Below are 18,277 nucleotides of genomic sequence, written 5' to 3' on the forward strand. Positions count from 1 at the left end.
ACACACACCCATACACACCCATACACACACACACACACACACACAAACACACACACACACACACACACACACACACACACACACGCACGCACGCACGCACGCACGCACGCACGCACGCACGCACGCACGCACGCACGCACGCACGCACGCACGCACGCACGCACGCACGCACGCACGCACGCACGCACGCACGCACGCACGCACGCACGCACGCACGCACGCACACACACACACACACACACACACGCACGCACGCACACACACACACACACACACACACACACACACACACACACACACACACACACACACACACACACACACACACACACACACATACATACATACATACATACATACATACATACATACATACATACATACATACATACATACATACATACATACATACATACATACATACATACATACATACACACACAAACGCATACACACATATATTACTGGTGAGTGGTACGGGTTAGGTTTTCACACCCCAAAAGAATTATTTGAAACTCTTCGTATGGGTGGAGTGGGGTTGGGAGGAGGGGGGGGGGCTGTTGTCAAACCTTCAGCTCCGACAAGCCCATTACAGATTGTTGATATCTGTAAGTATGTTGGCAGTACACTATCTTCAAATGCGTAAATCGAGGCATAAATAGGTATGAATAAAGCTAGTGCTTTCTTAGACAGTCTACAATCTGTGGTCCTCCCTATCTTGTTGTACGATGTGCCAAGGCCACGCCAAGAAGTTAAACCATTTCATGAAATGCCTCAGGAGAATTTTTTGGCAGGATAAAATACCAGTTGTCAAAAGGGCAAATGCCGAGAGCTCAAAAGGATTCAGTTTCAGTGGGTTGGCCAATGTCGTAAGATCAACACCTTATTTTTTAATCCCAACAGCAGTGTTCCATTCTGAACTCTCTCCTCAAGAAGCGTAAGGTTGGCACCTTGCCCCCCCCCCCCAAAAAAAAAAAACTCTACAAGGACACATGAAAATTTCTGAAGGAATTCCAACATAAATCCGCTCCTGACAGACCCAGCTGCAGAGAGGCAGTTACAGTGGGCAGCAAATCCTATGAGGCTTCACAAATAAGAATACTGAAACCAAGAGAGAAGAAGCTGCAAAACTGGACAAATCCACAACTGGAAGTGGAGCTTTTAAATGTTGAAGAATAGGTTTCATCGGCCACAGCAGAAGCCAGAAGTCTTTAATTTTTCAAATTCTTCAATTAAGCTGGAGAAACATTCTCCTGTGAGGATGCATTGGTCATCGCCAGACTTATGCGGACGAGCTATTGTTTATATGGATTTTTTTCTGCCAGGCTTATGTCCATACGTGGCCTATCTCTTGCTTTTTTATATTAGTGTATGAAGCATCAAACACAAACTTATGCAAATGGTTCTTCAATAGTAAAGAAAAAAAAACAACTAAAACAAAACGGCCGGGAAAACGACAAAGGGCATCATGTCCATTCAACAGAGTTGTCAACCAATCTGAAGCTTTCTCCCAGACAGTTAATCGCCAAAATGCGTGCTTTTCTCAAAACACTCAAACTTCTGCCACAGAAACAACGTGCGATTCTCCTTTCCTACCTGAAGTTCACTCCATTAAATTTATCGCCTAATAATGACACGTTTTGACATCTCACATTTCTTTGTGTTTTCCACATACATTTTGTCATTATGTTAATAGGAACAAGAAGTGCCTCTTGCAAAGTACTTGACGACAAAACACAAAACAGGGCTGAAATGTCAAAGTTGAAGAAACTTAAAGAAGATGGCAAAGAAACTAAAAAGCTTGATGATGGACGTTCAGCTTGAATTTTTTTTTATCTTCAATAGGTCGGTCATTAACCACCCAATATCAAAAGAAGGCACCTTGTTGTATAAAAGAAGACTGTCCCCCTTGTGATGTCAAATATTTTGATTATTCTTTCTTCAGAAAATATTCATCATTACAAGAATACTCGACCATGCGACCAGGAAGAAAAGTCAGGGACGCAAGAGTGCTTGGCATACGAGCCGTCCGCTATTCCTCACAACGAGACATTCAGTACAAGTACAAGCTCGTTTTCTGTGACAACTTACTGGCAAGACATGCGCGAACCCCGCAACCACGTGTCATCAAGCACCACTTCCCCATCACTGCACTTACAAAGAAGACGTATAAAACAAGTACAAGAGGGCAATATACGAAGTTTTGGCATGGTGTAGAACCGACTCAAAAAGATCCACGTGTACCGCGTCAGACCAGCTAAACCTATTTTTTAGCCCAGTGTGTTATGATTACGAGAACAACAGACAGCACAGACGATTTATTTATTCATTTACATTTTCAGACTTGTTTCTGGTGAGTAGATCTATTAACTGGGGACTGCGGAAGCTGAAGAAAATTTGCAATTGAAGAGCTAAAATTTGGCCTCTCAGAGCCTTAAAAAAATAATTAAGACTCACAGACCAAGGAAAGCCACTCTAAATTGGTAAAAGGAAAAGCATATTTTGCATGTAAAGCTCCTCTTTTGGGGACAAAACCAGAATGTGCATGCTAATCACACTTTTTAAAAAGCAACAAATTATAATTAAGGGAAAAATTGTTTGTGAGTTGAGAGGATGAGAATAAGAGAATGTGAGGTGCTTTAATTTCATTTTTGGGGGGGCTGTTTTTCAACACAAATATACTATTCTACAACATATTATAATGAGATACAACTTTAATGATCATGTAAAGGGCAATGAAGAAGCAAAACTGTACTTAAAGATGCAAATTTCCTTCCAAAATGAGTCGAGTCAAGGCTTTCTTAGTCGCCTGTACGGCTGACGAAAAAGCGTGCCCGCAGGAAAATCGCGTCATCTAGTCAGGCAAAGCAAGACAATGACTAACGAAAACAAGCTCGAATGTGAGCCTGGCCTGCAAGTGACGAAAAACTGCTGCGGACGAGGGGCTGAAATAAGTCATTCCGGCTGAGGCCCATGCACTTTACGAGACCTTAGAGCAATGTTTTGTAAAAATGTGCTTTGTTTGTTTTTGTAAGTGTTTTACGGCGCTCGCAACTGCATAAGGTCATATGATCGCGCGGGACACACTAAACATTTTCAGTTGGTAGGAAATTTTGAATTTTGCCCGGGTGGCGGCCGAAGCCTACTCTTATCGATTTTAGACCACCAAGGGATCTTTAACGTGAACAATTTGCACACGGGACCTCCTAGATTTTTCGCCCTTGTCCGAGAAGGCTAGGTGTAGATCTTTCCTACCAGAAGATCAGGGGTGTGGCTGAAAGACAGCAGTAAGAAGAAGCCAATGAGTAGCAGTAGAAAGGCTGCAGAAAGAATCAGGAGCCCAGAGGAGGGGGCAAAGGAGGTGAAGGGGTGGGGGCAGAAAGAGGAGACGAAAGCAGACGACAGAACATTGCTAGAGAGTAGGAAAGGAGGTGAAAGGAGACAAATTTAGAGAAGAAAATTTTTGGTCGCTACCCGGATTCGAACCCGGGACCTTTGAATGAGAGGCGAACACCTTAACCTCTAGGCCACGAGAGCCCCCTAAAAATGTGCGCGCGCGCGTGTGTGGGTGTGTGTGTGAGTGTGTGAGTGTGTGTGTGTGTGTGTGTGTGTGTGTGTGTGTGTGTGTGTGTGTGTATGTGTGTGATTAATAAATATTACTGTATATGAGCGAAATGAGAAACATATTTTTCGAAGCATTATAACATACAATGAACTATATTTCCAGTAATACTTCGATTGGTAAGACACTCGAAAAGTATGGCGTCAGAGGACAATTGTTAGATAATGTCAGAGCTCTATATACCAACAGCAGAAGCTCAGTAAGAACGAAGGAAGGAGATACAGACTGGTTCAAAGTAAGATCTGGAGTACGACAGGCATGCGTTCTATCTCCCCTCCTGTTTATAATATATATGGACACAATAACGCAAGAAGCAAACCAAAGCCCAGAACGCCTAAATGAATTTCTGTTCGCAGACGACCAATGTCTAATTCATCATGACCAACAAAGCCTCCAAAATCACACTACCAAACTCAACAACACCTGTGAGAAATTCAACATGAAAATAAGCACATCAAAAACAGAAGTTATGAAAGTGAGCCGAAACCATAGTCCCCTGAACATCCATGTCAATAGTAAACAACTGAAACATATGAAAGAGTTTAAATATCTTGGCAGCACTTTTTCTGAAAACGGGTCCATAGACAGAGAAATAGAAATGCGAACTCAAAAAGCCACCGCTGTCACCTACCAGCTCGCACCCCTTCTATCTCATCCAAACATATATATCTATATATATATATATATATATATATATATCTATCTATATATATATATATATATATATATATATATATATATATATATATATATATATATATAATATATGTCCATGGACACAAAGAGACAGCTTATCACCTCAATATTCATACCAACATTATGTTATCAGTGCCAGACCTGGACCTTAAGCAAAACCCATGAAAGCAAAATCACCGCATACGAAATGAAATGTCTCCGCTAAACATCACAAGACGAGACAAGCAGAGAAATGAAGAAGTAAGAGCAGCTATTGGCACTGAGTCCTGCCTGCGTTTCATAGAAAGACAGAGGATAAAGTGGTTTGGCCACCTGTTACGTATGTCACCTGACCAGCCAGCCTTGAGAGCCTACAACATCAAGCACTCAGGCTATAAAGGAAGAGGAAGGCCACGCAAAAGGTGGATCGAGGGTGTCAAGGAAACCCTAAGAAAACATCACATCACAACTGAAAGAGCTGCGGAGCTGGCCTACCATAGAAAACTGCATCTCCCCTCGACGCTTAACGGCAGCAGAGGATGAAAAAGTAAAAGTAAGAAAGTAATACTTCGATGCAGTAATATAATATATATAATTTAATACACACAATATTATATATTTAATAGATATAGATTTAGACATATATAAGAAGCAAGCGCTGGACTTCTCACTTTAATAAAATTCTTAAACTTACCTACCAGAGTAGTTTCAATCCCACTACGGCAGGAGGGAACAAAACAATGAACGCAACACAATGTCTGACGTTCAGGGCCGGGAACATGAACACAGTGAACTCGCGCGGGAAGGAATGTATCACTATCCCAACAACACACTTAACTAGCCCAGGTCCCCCCCCTCCCCACTCCCTCTGGGCTACCCCTGAGTTATACTCTCCACGATATTGCCATATTGCGTTTCTTTAGACTCCGCCCTCTTTCCAGATGTCCAAACGTTAAAAGTTTATAGCCTACCCAATTGCTGAAATTACTTTCAGTATGAAATGCAATTCGGCCCGCATTTTGGTCTTATAGCTTGCCCCGTAAATATCATAGTTATAAATTCTAAGCTTTATGTTATTTCACAGATGGGTGGAGGGAGTTGGGAGGAGAGGAAGGATAGTGGTTCAGATGAAGTAATCATCCAAGATGAAGTTGGGCCATTAGTATGAATCATTTATGCTACTTTGCTACCGTTTCAGTGACTGCCCACGATTGGGGTTTATACCCTATGCATATTCATGTACTATTCGATTGCTTTTTTAACTAAACATTATTAACAGTCAATGAAAGTTGTAATAAATTTTATGCAGCATACCGGTACTCGAGTAAAACTTGTTGTTCTTTCCGTGTTATACCAATGATAGTACATAACAAGATGGGCCACTTCTCTCTTTGAGCCAATTAAAAAAGTGTCCTCAAAATTTGGTGGCGCCCTCTTCACAAAAGCGCACTCTTTGCGAACAGAGTTACCCTACTTGAGTTTTAAAAAATCAAACTGAAACTAGCAAGTTTTGGGATAAATTTCGGAAGAACGCTTTTTAAAAATGGTTACGATGACAAAAAACCTCTTCCGGAGGAAAAGGAGATGGTTTTCTTCGTTTAATTTGACTTTAGAATGAAGGGCGAGAGGTCATTAAAATAGAAAAAAAACTAAAACTCCGCACTGAACGTACCCGAACTGCTGATGAACAGCAGTCGATCTGCGCACGCAAGGAGGTGCTATTCCTATTCTTCTTCTGGAAAAACGAAAGAGAGCTTCAAAACAGACTGCAGCGCCATCTGAAGCAAAGAGCATACTTCCTGCGGACACTTTTTAGGCTGAGTGGCCCATCTTGTCTTGTACTATCTTTGGTTATACTTATGACATCCATAATTTATGTTGTTTTTATAAAGCAAGTACATTGACGTGGTGGAATCAGACGTACGTCAATTTTTAGGCTTCAAGAGTAGTTGGTATTGTCTAGAAGCTTGTTCTTTTGTCACGACATTTGGTAAAAAAAATGCCTGTTCATTTTGGGTAGAAGCGAGATATTTGCAAACGAGGGAGGTGGGGAACGCCATGTTTCTGGGGAAAAATAGCAAGAAAATTCCCGCTACAGTTTGGTGACTTCCAAACTTTCAGTGTCCTGTCACACACACACACACACACACACACACACACACACACACATACACACACACACAAACACACACACACACACATACACACATACACACACACGCACACACGCGCGTACACACATACAGAGAGAGACAGACAGACAGACAGACAGACAGACAGACAGACAGACAAACAGACAGACAGACAGACAGACAGACAGACAGACAGACAGAGACAGAGACGGTGACAAAATGTCAGAGTGAAAGAGTAAACAAAAGCAGTAGACAACGAGCAGAAATCAAGAGTCACTGTTAGACTATACGAATTCTTATAGCATAATCTTCTAACATACTGTATGCGTCGGTAGTGAAACGTTTACGCTCTCCGCCGTCGCTCGCACAAGACGTGAGATTGATTCCCCTATAGAGAAGTGTTTTATCGAGTATCTGTCTGTCTGTTCAGAAGTTGTATTCCTCTAGGTCAAAGCTGGGCCTGCCAGGCATGGTAGAAGCTGCTAACCTTCTAAAAAATATATATACTTTTTTTCAATTTGAAGAGGACATTGCCGTCCACTGGATATAATAGAAGTGCAAGCGCCTCCTGTGGGTTGGGTGATTATAAATACATGTAGACCAACTGCCTCGCCTGCATGAGGTGAAACCCCTCCAATGACGAAATGTAGCACATGGACCCCAACATGCTGGAATTCAAGTGTGACATCTCATTTGTTGTAACTTCCTCTTCTCCTTCCTTCTTTCTTTCTTCTTTTATCTCTACTTCCACCGCTGACTTCGTGTACAACAAAACTAGAGGTCACCCATCGCACTGAGTAGGCGCCTCGTTGACCGTGAGGTGCAACGCTGCCGAGGGAAACCGGGTACCTGGTGGTTGACCTGTCTGCGGACTGTCCCTCTCCAAACAGACCTCTTTGGCACAGGCTTTCCTCTTAGACGGGAGGGTGGCACGGTCCATGCTCTCGTGGAGAGTATAACTCCGGGGTAGTCCTGGCTCAGCTCCGGTTATCCGAACAATGGGTCTCCTTGTTGGGCTCGGTGGCGGGCGGGGAGCCTTGGAATTGAATCAACACCAAGACACCTATGGAATTGTAACCAAAAAATGATCGACCCTTCCCAGCTCCCAAGGCTAAAAAAAAAGTCTCGGCTAGCAGAAGCGGGTGCAGCCGCTGAGCCGAACAAACAAATCCAAACAGTCAAAAGGACCTGTACGACTGCCTCTGCCCTCCCTTCTCTCGGGGAGCTTCCGCAGCAGCCGTACGTGATCATCTCCAGCGAAAAAATGGACAGAAGAAAATTGCCACAAATATCCAGTAGCTGTGCAATGGTGCACTCCTTGTCAACTGCGCAACGAAGACAGAATTGACCAAACTCCTGGACACCACGACCTTCGGTGGTATTCCATGTACATCTGCACGGTACCAGAAGTTGATCTGCTCGAAAATCGTCGTCTCCAGCAATGAACTTATGGGCTGCAGCATGGAAGAAATTGTGGCAAATTGCGAGAGTATGACCCATGCCCTCCGGATTACTCTTCGGCGGGGGGAGACAACCTTTTGAAACGAACACGCTGGCTTTCGATTCGAGTAGTCCTTCAGCCACCGTTCGGTCCTTGACGTGCGAATCTCTGTGCTGAACACTCTGCGCTGCTTCAAATGCCAAAACGTTCAGCCATAACCAGTCGTGACGCCGACACGCAGTCGTGTGTCCTCGTTGTGGTAAGACCGGGCATCCTGAAAAGGAAACCAAGGCTAGTCCTTGCTGCACAAATGGCCATGGCCATCACACAGTCTTCAGCCAGGATTGCTCGATTCGGATGCAAGAACGTGCATTCCAAGAATACAAAGTGCGAAATGACGGCTCATTTTAGTTGGCTCGAAGGACTGTCTGCCCGCCAGTTGTGATCCCCGACCCTGGCACAGGCAGTCCCGAGGTCGGCCAATACTTCTACTGCCGATCTCTCGAGTGTGACTCAGATTTCACCATTAGACAAACGTTAACAGAATGCTCAGAATTTTGGTGAGACCCGAAGCAAGTAGTTTAAATGCGAAAAAAAAAATTATTGTCAGATCTGTTCTCCGTCGTTAATCACAATAGAATTCACAATTTTATGAAAGCAATTGTTGTTTTTTTACGGTAGACTGGAAATACTGCTGTTTTCAATTTGTTTGAAATGTCTTACCGTGAATTTTAAGTATTTTATATCTGAATATTGGCCAAAATCAAGCTCTGCTGTTGTGAATGCAATCAACATGTGTTCCCCACCCTCATAAATGCAGTTGCGAGTGCAATAAAACTCTTACTAAAAACAAACGAAGAAAAAAGGTCTTAATAATAATAATAATGGATTGCATTTATATAGCGCATATCCACTTATGCAATGCTCTATGCGCTTAACATTATACATATAATGGATTTACAAATCAATGTTAAAGGTACATAGTGTTACATACTCATGCAAACACATATTCACTCACGCACGCACCACACACACATACATACTCACATACACACATACGTACATAATATGCACATACGCACATACAAACTCACAACGATCTACAGCTTGGATGGATTCTGTCTAATCGAAATATGATGAAAATAGAAATGATTTTAGTTTCTTCTTAAAAATTTCTAGATTTTCTGCTTCTCTGATAGTTTTTGGAAGCCTATTCCAAACAAGTGGGGCAAAATATGAAAAAGAGCGTTGGCCATATGATTTGTAATTTATTTTAGGCTTAACAAGGGTTGTTTTGTCACTTGATGATCTGAGCGTTCTAGGAGGCACATAGGGTGTTAAAAGCTGTTTTAGATAGTCCGGTGATAAATCATTTAAGCACTTGTAGCAAGTTAAACAGATTTTATATATGATACGCTCTTTCACTGGGAGCCAGTGTAATGCTTTTAAAATAGGAGTCACATGATCATGCTTTAGTTTTTTAGTAATTATTTTGGCAGCAATATTTTGTACTCTTTGTAGTTGTTGTAATATTATGCAAGGGTTGGGACTTGACACCTCGTTTTAACACTTTTTCAACCCTATTTTTCCACAGAAATAAAACGGAGAATTACAATGGCTAAGGCTAGTTTCAATAAAATGAGCCCAATCCTGAAAAATAGAAAGATCTCAATGACTACCAAAATTAAAGTTCTGAAGTGCTATGTATGGTCAACCCTTCTATATGGCTGTGAACACTAGACAATGACTAAAGATTGCATGTACAAAGATCAACTTCAAGATTATCCATCAGCTCGTGATATTGGTAGGTAATGCATTGCTGAAGAGGAGAGTTGCAATGCAGCTGGGGAACTGGACATCTGAAACCAGAGGAAAACTTAGACATGATGAGGTATTTAAAATACTGGAAAAGATAGACATAGATGGAAAAGATCTAAGAATTATCAGGAATTTGTACTAGGACAAAAACGCTGTCGTAAGAATTAACGGAGAATACAGTGAATATAAGGAGATGAATGAGGCAAGGATGTGTTATGTCACCAGACCTCTTTAACACGTACAAAACATATGTAAAAAATAAAAACAATTCTTAGAAACATAGAAGAATGTCCAGGTCTCATAGTAAATGAAGATAATATTAAGGGGGCGTTCAAATATAATCTTACGCCTGGAAGAGGGGGGGGGGGTCTTTGGCTACTGTAAGAAAAGTATAAGAAAAGGGGGGGGGGATCTTGAACTAATGTAATATTATACTTTTGTGGAGTGAAAAAATATTTTTGACATAATGATGAACACTGTTGTTTTCAGCATAATGATCAGAAATAACAGATACAGTGGAATCCTGATAAAGTCAACTTGCTTAAAGTCGACTCTTGCTTACAGTCAACACCTCACTATGGTCCCATTTTTTACCTTCTTTGTTTTTAAGTAATTTTAAGTAGATCTAATAGTGTTTCAAATACAGTCAACCGCTTGAGTGTTAACGTTGCGTAAAGTCAACGATTTGGGGCTAAATCCGAAGATGAATTCATTTTAAGAAGAGATTTATTTCGTCTACACTAGTGGTGTACACACCTCCAATTACTTTGTTCTTTTATTATCTCTTGTTTTGGTGGCAACTTCAGAATTATACTCTCTGAAATTGAGATTATTACATCTTGTTTATTACCAGGTACTTTGTAATTTTGTAGCTGTCATCTTCAATTTTCAATGGCCAGTAGTACAATGGATAAAGTCAACCTAGCTCAAAGTCTCAAAGTCAACACTTTTCTTCTGTCCGGGGTGTTGACTTTATCAGAATTCCACTGTAACTTGTTTTATTTTGTAATTAAAGCGCTTTTGTGATTGACATGAGTCTCAATTTTTCCCTATAGTAAGAAAGAGTGTATGCAATATTTTGCTTGAATGTTTTACTCTATGTTGTGAGAAAGCTTTGTGAAATCAGGCGCTCCTCAAAATAATGAAAGTGGAACAACTGGAATTTTTCCTCAGGTTTGGGAACTTTTATAGAAGTTTTTTTTCCGCTAAACACCTTTTACGTCCATAACACATTTCCATGCGAATTTTACTTTTTAACGCTCATTACATGCACAAAATATGTGATGTTTCACTTTTAAAGGCTCTCAAGCTTTTGAAGTGATCAAACTTTGGCGCCGTTTTCTCACTAAATTTACATCTGTAATCAGGTGACCCTCACCTCCTTCAATCGCAAATATTTCGACTTCTATTCAGCATAGAAGAATATCGTTTTCATCAAAAGGAAGGCAAATGGACAGGCTAACTCCATAAGCATCAAAACTGATGAGCGCCTGATCCCACCATGTCGTGACACCTATTGTTTTTTTGTGCTATGCATGTATGTGTGGGCGCATGTTTTTCATGAATATTATGCAATGCGCGTAGAACAATGATTGTTTCATGGATTTGAGCGATATAAAATATCACATTATTTGGGCAAATGTAAGAAAAGTGTAAGAGGGGGGGGAGGTCAAAAAGTCCCCAAAAAGGTGTATTTGAACAGCCCCTAATAACATCCTGTATGCAGATGACACGGCTTTAATAGCAGGCTCAGACAAGGACCTTTAATTGCTTCTGGATACTCTTGTAACAGAAAGTAAACGTAAAGGATTAGTGGTGAATGTAAAGAAAACAGAATGCATGGTAATATATTTTAAAAAGCAGCAAATCCTAGCTGAAATCTCATTAGCAAAGGTGAAAAGATCAAACAAGAAACGCACCATCCCTCACATTTCGTAAGTTCTGCGCACGGCATGGAGAGAATGCTTAGGTGCCCTCAAGACCTTTGGCGTCATGAGTAGAAAAGTTCCGTCAGTTTGGATCTATAACGAATCAGAACTAATATGTTCTTTAAAAAATGGCCACTTCAGGTCGGAGACGCACCATGCGCAGCCCTTTAAACATCACCAGAGTGCAGATTTCAGTTGCCTAGTCCTATTAGACGTCTGTCCGTGGATGATATGCAGCTAGGACTTTCCTACACAACAACAGTCTGCATTCTCATGGCAGATCTTAACTTACGTCTATACCATGTTCATCTTCGCTAGACCGAGATGACATGGATCAGAGCATGGCAATGTGTTCATGATTCTTCGATTGTCTGGTAAAGAGGGATCATTTCCTCGATGCCATGTGGTTCAGTGCAAAGCCCATTTTCACCCTGCGGGATATGTTAATTCCAAAAATGCTGTCTCTTGGGCACCGCACTCTATTGTCTCTAGAAGCCACTTCTTAGTGAACATATACAAAGTATGTGGCTTTAAAAAAACTCATGGTTTAGCAGATCCTTGTGTTAGGGCGCCACTGAACATTTCGAACGACGCGTTAAAAATGTGTAGAGTCCAAAGGAGGGTATGTGGAGCCCTGCTTCAATTAATTTCAGAATGAAATCATTAGGTTTTTTAAACTCTGTGACAGAAATTAAATATTGTTTAAATGTAACAGGAATGGAAAATTAATGTTAAGGAGAAAATATAGAAGAAAGTCAACTGATCGTTTCATGACTTCCTTTACAAGATTTTAAAACATGGGTGAACTTGGCGTTTTTGTGTGCTTTTTTTTCTTTTAGCCGTTTCCGTTTTCAAAACATGTTTCTTCTTCGTGGATTTTAAATCAAACAAATTCTTTATGAATGAATTAAGCCTGTTCCAAATCACAGCATTCTAGAACAATTTTTGTGCGAGATATTCAAAAAAAGAGTTTTAACGTTTTTTGGGATCACCTTGTAATAGTATATTTTTAACGAAAAAGTATAATATGGATTACATTTCAAAGTACTCAGTACGGCTCACGTGAAAAAAAAGCGTAAAGACTCACAAGACTCAATCAAAAGGTGGTACCTTTTATTTTTTAATTTTAAAATATTTTCTTCGGTGATCGCCAGTAAAGTTAGACAGAAATCAAATTCACACACTGTGGCCATTTTGTTCAACAGGGTATTCAGAGTGAGACGAACCACCGAATTGAGTCGAGTCACACATGAGAAGCTATCCCACAATAGACACATAATAAACTATAGCCTGCTTGTTATTCGATACGGCCGATTGAGTCTATTTTAGTCTGTAACCTGCAAAACCAAAGATATTTCACATCAAAATGGTTCACTCAACTCAAACGATGTCCAATCTGCGCTCACTGTTAAGTGGTGCGACTGTCGCTGTTTTGAATATCCCTTTTGTTTCTCAAAAAGAAAAGTAAGAAACTGTCAATCTTCAACTGCCGTTGAACGGAATGAAAACTTGGCTAAGTCCTCTGTCTCACTGTTCTCTCTAGTGATTCTACAGAATCACATGTGAAGCCGCAGTGAGCAGTCGCGTCGATAAATCGGAACGTTAAAATGCCATATATCTCTATTAGGCCCGCAGCTGTTTCAATTCTAGCTACATCATCGTATATTCAAAAGTGCAAACTTCATGTTAAACGAAAGGTAACAGCTGTTACCCTGATATACCCATAGTTACATAGTCTGCTACTCGTCAAGTCCGAGCAAATTCTCAAGTGGCGCCACCGGAGATTTTGAGGACGCTTCTTTAGTTGTTGAAAGAGTGGAGTGAACTGTCTTGTAGCATAGAAATCTTTTGGCAAAACACAACATAAACATCAATGCAATGGTAAATGCCATCAAGAGGACGTCTAAGCCCCGGTTACACGCAACGATAAATAGTATCAAATTCGTCGTAAGAGAGAACTGTCCGTTTTATCGAACTGTGTTGTCTGTTTACACGTTCCAATATATCATCCAGTTTTCTATCGATCGAGGAGATTCCTCGTCAAAAGCCACCATGTCTCTTTGAGACGACAGGGATTTGCCTGCTTCTATGTGAAGGTTTCGAGCTCTGGACCTAATGAATGAAAGGCGAACACTACCTCTAGATCACAGAAACCCGCCTCCCCCCTTCCCCTGTACATTTTGATATAGCAGAACAGTGTCTTTAGAAAAGGGTGGCCATACTAGGCCTACCGTTTGGTGTGTAGAATCGGAAGCTTTGACTTGACTGAAGATGTCCAAGCACCGAGTGACCTTGATGCACAGCTTCACAATTATTGGCGATCAACTAAAATTGCTAAAATATAAATAATAACGCTCCAAATCAGGTTCACCGGAAGTAACTTGGCTTATTTTGAGACGCTGAATCCGAATTTGAAATCAGTTTTTACCTACGATAATTTTTTTTAAAAATTTGAGCCCTCAGTTTAATTCTGCGCGACGGCAGATTTCAAAGTGAATCTACGTCACAGCGCGTCTCCCTCAAGTGTGACCGTGATCGCACGAAAAATATCAAGCAGCGCTTGACTTCTCGACCGAGTCTCCAAACCATCGTTCAATCGTCCAAATTTTGTCCAATTTTGTGGTTACACCTGACGATTTATCGCATAATCGCTAGATCGGCCTGCTTTTGTACAATTCATCGTTACGTGTAACCGAGCCTTTAGCACAGTATTTTTTTAAAATTTCTAACTGCTTGTTCTTCTGTTTTTGTCGTGTTCACTCTCCCCGTTCCTCGTATCTCACACCGTGACTCCACAAGTTGAGGGGGAAAGGCCGATGAGACTCCCCAAACAACGGGATAAAAGGGTCGCTCCATTTAGAGTGCGAACCCACATCAGGTCCATTTGGGTAAATTTCAACTTGAACCCTGTGTTTTTTTAAAGATCTGTCAAAGGTATTTGTGGGACGTCAAGGCGACCCTTATGTAGCCCCACAGAGGGTGGAGAACCGGCAAGTGCGTAATAGTCAACCTGGTTCTCGCAAAGGGTTCAAGGAAGACTTACATTTACAGAAAAACAAATATACAAACAAACAAAACTCGCAATATTTTGGTCAATTTGGTCTTGATCCGTGCCATTTTCTTCCAGGGTCCCCCCCCCCCTCCCCCGAGAGACGTTAAAAAAGGGAGTGGGGGAAGGGGGTCAAAGGAACCGGTTATTTTTTTTTATAGTTTGCACATTATCATAGGGGAATACAATTGTGCAATTGTTTGGGATATTGTTAAGGCATCGTGTCATGAAAAAAATGATTAAAAATTGATCGCCAAAGAACCATTACATACGTTTGTGAAAATCTACATGTCATCTTACAAGTGAATTAAAATCCTCTTCATTAATCATATACTCCAATGAACACATACCACTGAATTATAGTTTACTGTTCTGAGGAAAAAGAACTGTTCGAAACTCCAACACTCATGCATGGGTGTGTGAACTATTGTCTGGACAACACCAAATGGACACATTGGCGACTTCATTACACAGAAACTAAGTGGTGAATTCCCCTGATTTTTTTGCTCGTGCCTCTGAATTTAAAAAAAAATTAATCTCGATTTTCGTGCATATGCAACAAACGTAATGAGGTGTTTTCTATATAATAATTAGTATTTAATTACAGTATGTGTGGGGATTTCTTTTATTAGAACAAGAACGGTAGTTGAGTGTTCTTTTCGTTTTTTTTAAATCTACTTTCTTTTTTTTTTTAACTGCCTGCCTGTGCCGCAAGACTGACTTGTTTTCAGTCCAACGGTTAGTGGGTGACGGTCTGTTTATTTAGGTTGACTAATTGTGATATAAAATGAGTAACATTTCTTTTCTATCTTCACAGTCTTTGAGATCACTCGCGTTTCAATTTGCTGTCGCCTTTTCCCCTAATCAACATGGTTAGATTTCTTAATTAACAACAAACGTTGCATTAAAACAACTGAACTATTTCTGCAAAGAAGCTGATCGAGGCCTTTTCTTTTATATAATTACAAATCCCGAGAAAAGGGCAAGGCATGCCATAGGACTATCCAGAACTACGCTGCTCAGATGGATCCAAGAGGATGAAAATCCAGATGTTGACGAGACAGAAATGATAATAAAATAGTAATAATAATAATAATAATAATAATGATAATAATAATAATAATAATAATAATGATAATAATAATAATAATGATAATGATAATAATAATAGTTATTAACAAATATAAAGACGCACATACTTCTAATAATACTACCTTCATTTTCAGGTGAGTCGAAAATGTATGTGTCGTGAAGGGGGAGGGGGGGGGGCTCTGCCCATGGACCTGCAAATGGAGGTTGGGGGGGGGGGGGGGGGGGGCTGTATATCTGTTTTTCTCAGAAACATTCAAATGTTTACGCCTAGTTAGACTCTTGTTGATTTAATTGCATATGCAAACATTTCATAATTTGTGCCGTATTTCATTATATTAATGTACTTTATAAGCCTATTTCAGCTAGACATAGTCGTTTATACGCGTAGACTGTGTTGGTTTGTTGAGGCAAATGATGCCACTAGAACCGCGTAACTGTAAATTAAACATTAAGACGCTCATCAATGCCGTGAGCTTTCGCCCCAAACGTGTACATGTATCTGTCAGTTACACGCTTATAAGCAGCGGTGAATTTGACATTCCCTGCAGCTTTTTTAAAAAGTTGCTCGATTAGATGTGATTATTGTTTTATTGTATCAAAATTTGACTCGGCCCAGCTTAGTTTTTTTGTTGTCAAAGATCAAGAATTAAATCTATTTGAGTCTAAAAGACGAGAAAATTAAACTGATAAGCCTTCACACGGTACAAATTATCAACATTGACTTTTTGCATCTTTTCAAAGACTCATCTTTCCCGAGCATTTTGCACTTAATTTGAGTGCAGATGGAGCATTCTGTGAAAAGTTATGGCTTTTGAGAAAACGGGTTTGGTTTACCTTGGGAACAAATTTCCCATAATGAAAAAGCATAGAAGCAAATAATGCTGATACCACAGCATAGAGGTGCCATTTGTGAACATGTGTCTTCTTATTTTAGTGAAACACCTCTCTTCTAAGTGAAGTTATGACTACTTTATGTTAACCGTATATCACTGAATTATGTAAAACGCGTCAAATTGTTACCATTTTAAGGAAAAGAATTTAAAGGCAAAGCAGAAAATACACAATTAAAGTGATCTTCAGTTCATAAAGCACAACATTTAATTGTACTTCTTGTCCCCCAATATTTTTCCAACAGAAATCCGTTGTCATGTAATTTCCATCTCTATACACATATAGGAAAAAAATATACCTCCTTACATGAAAACAAAACAAACGAACATGGAATAGCATGTTTGCATAGAAACAGGCAGTAACCACTATGACGCATGCAAAGACTAAAGCATTTAGACATTTATTGTTGCCTCTTGTGCCATGGAAAGATAGTAATTGTTGTGGACACTTGGCCACGTTTCACCACAAGTATCGAGGTTTACTCGGGGCGCGGGGTTCCCGTGCGGAGGAGCACGGGGCATCTCGCGCTGTTATATAATCTGTCACTCACGGCCGGTGGGGGGACAGTCGGACAGTCGGACGACAGAGAGAGAAGAGGAAGGGACGCAGCCAAGGTCTACACACTTTGCGGGAAATGTACTATGCACTACACTTGCTGAAATAAAGTATCGAGCACTCATGGTGAGAGTTATGCATTTGTTATTCCGTTTGTTGTTTAAAGTGTGGTAGTGCTGTGTTCCGTAACATGGTGCCGAAAACCGGAATATAGAACAAGATCTAGCATGGCTCTGTCCCTTGCCTACCCCCTCATGGACTCTAGATCTAAGCAAGCCTCTGTTGATCTGTTGATTTAGATTAGAGATCGTTTCTAGTACATGATACATGTGCTAGATCTATTCATCGGATCCTCATGGAATCTAGATCTATTAAGATTAGAGTGGTTCCAGTATCGTGCTGGATATTTCATTCATCGGATCCTCGTGGACTAGATCCAAGCAATCCTCTGTTGTTTTAGATTAGAGATCGTTTCTTGAACATGTGCTAGCTAGATCTATTCATCACAACCTCATGGACCAGGCGCGGTTCGTCCATAGAGCACGGTCGTGCAGTCCGCCCAAAATTTGTTAATGTTTTATTACGTAAAACACCTACAATATTAAGATAAAAGACGCCAGAAACAAAGCAGGAAACATATTTTTCTTCATCCCTTTAAACTTCATCCAGAAGAAGATGATATTCTCCAAAATCACCTCTTCATTAAAAAATACTATGTGTCCAGTACTATTTTGGGACGCGGCGTCTTCTTTTCATCCAAAACAATAAAAGTAATTGAAAAGCTTCCATTACTGCTCAACACAAGGGCAGCAAACTCAATACGATGTAGATCTATTATCAGCATTATGTTAATGACAACACCGGATGTTCACGAACGGAAAGCGAGCGGAGACAAAAATGTGTCACATTTGTTTCCCTCCCATTGTATGCCGATCAGGGAAATGGGTCACACTGGAAGGAAACAAAAGAGAGAAGAGAGGAACAGGAATGCACTCAGTTCATGCGTTAATACTTAACTATTAATCGTCATTCCATCAAAAGACACTGCAAAAGGGATTCACAACAAGACCGGGG

The sequence above is a fragment of the Aplysia californica genome, unplaced genomic scaffold (assembly GCF_000002075.1).
Source record: "Aplysia californica isolate F4 #8 unplaced genomic scaffold, AplCal3.0 scaffold00084, whole genome shotgun sequence".
In the NCBI taxonomy this organism is placed as follows: domain Eukaryota; kingdom Metazoa; phylum Mollusca; class Gastropoda; order Aplysiida; family Aplysiidae; genus Aplysia; species Aplysia californica.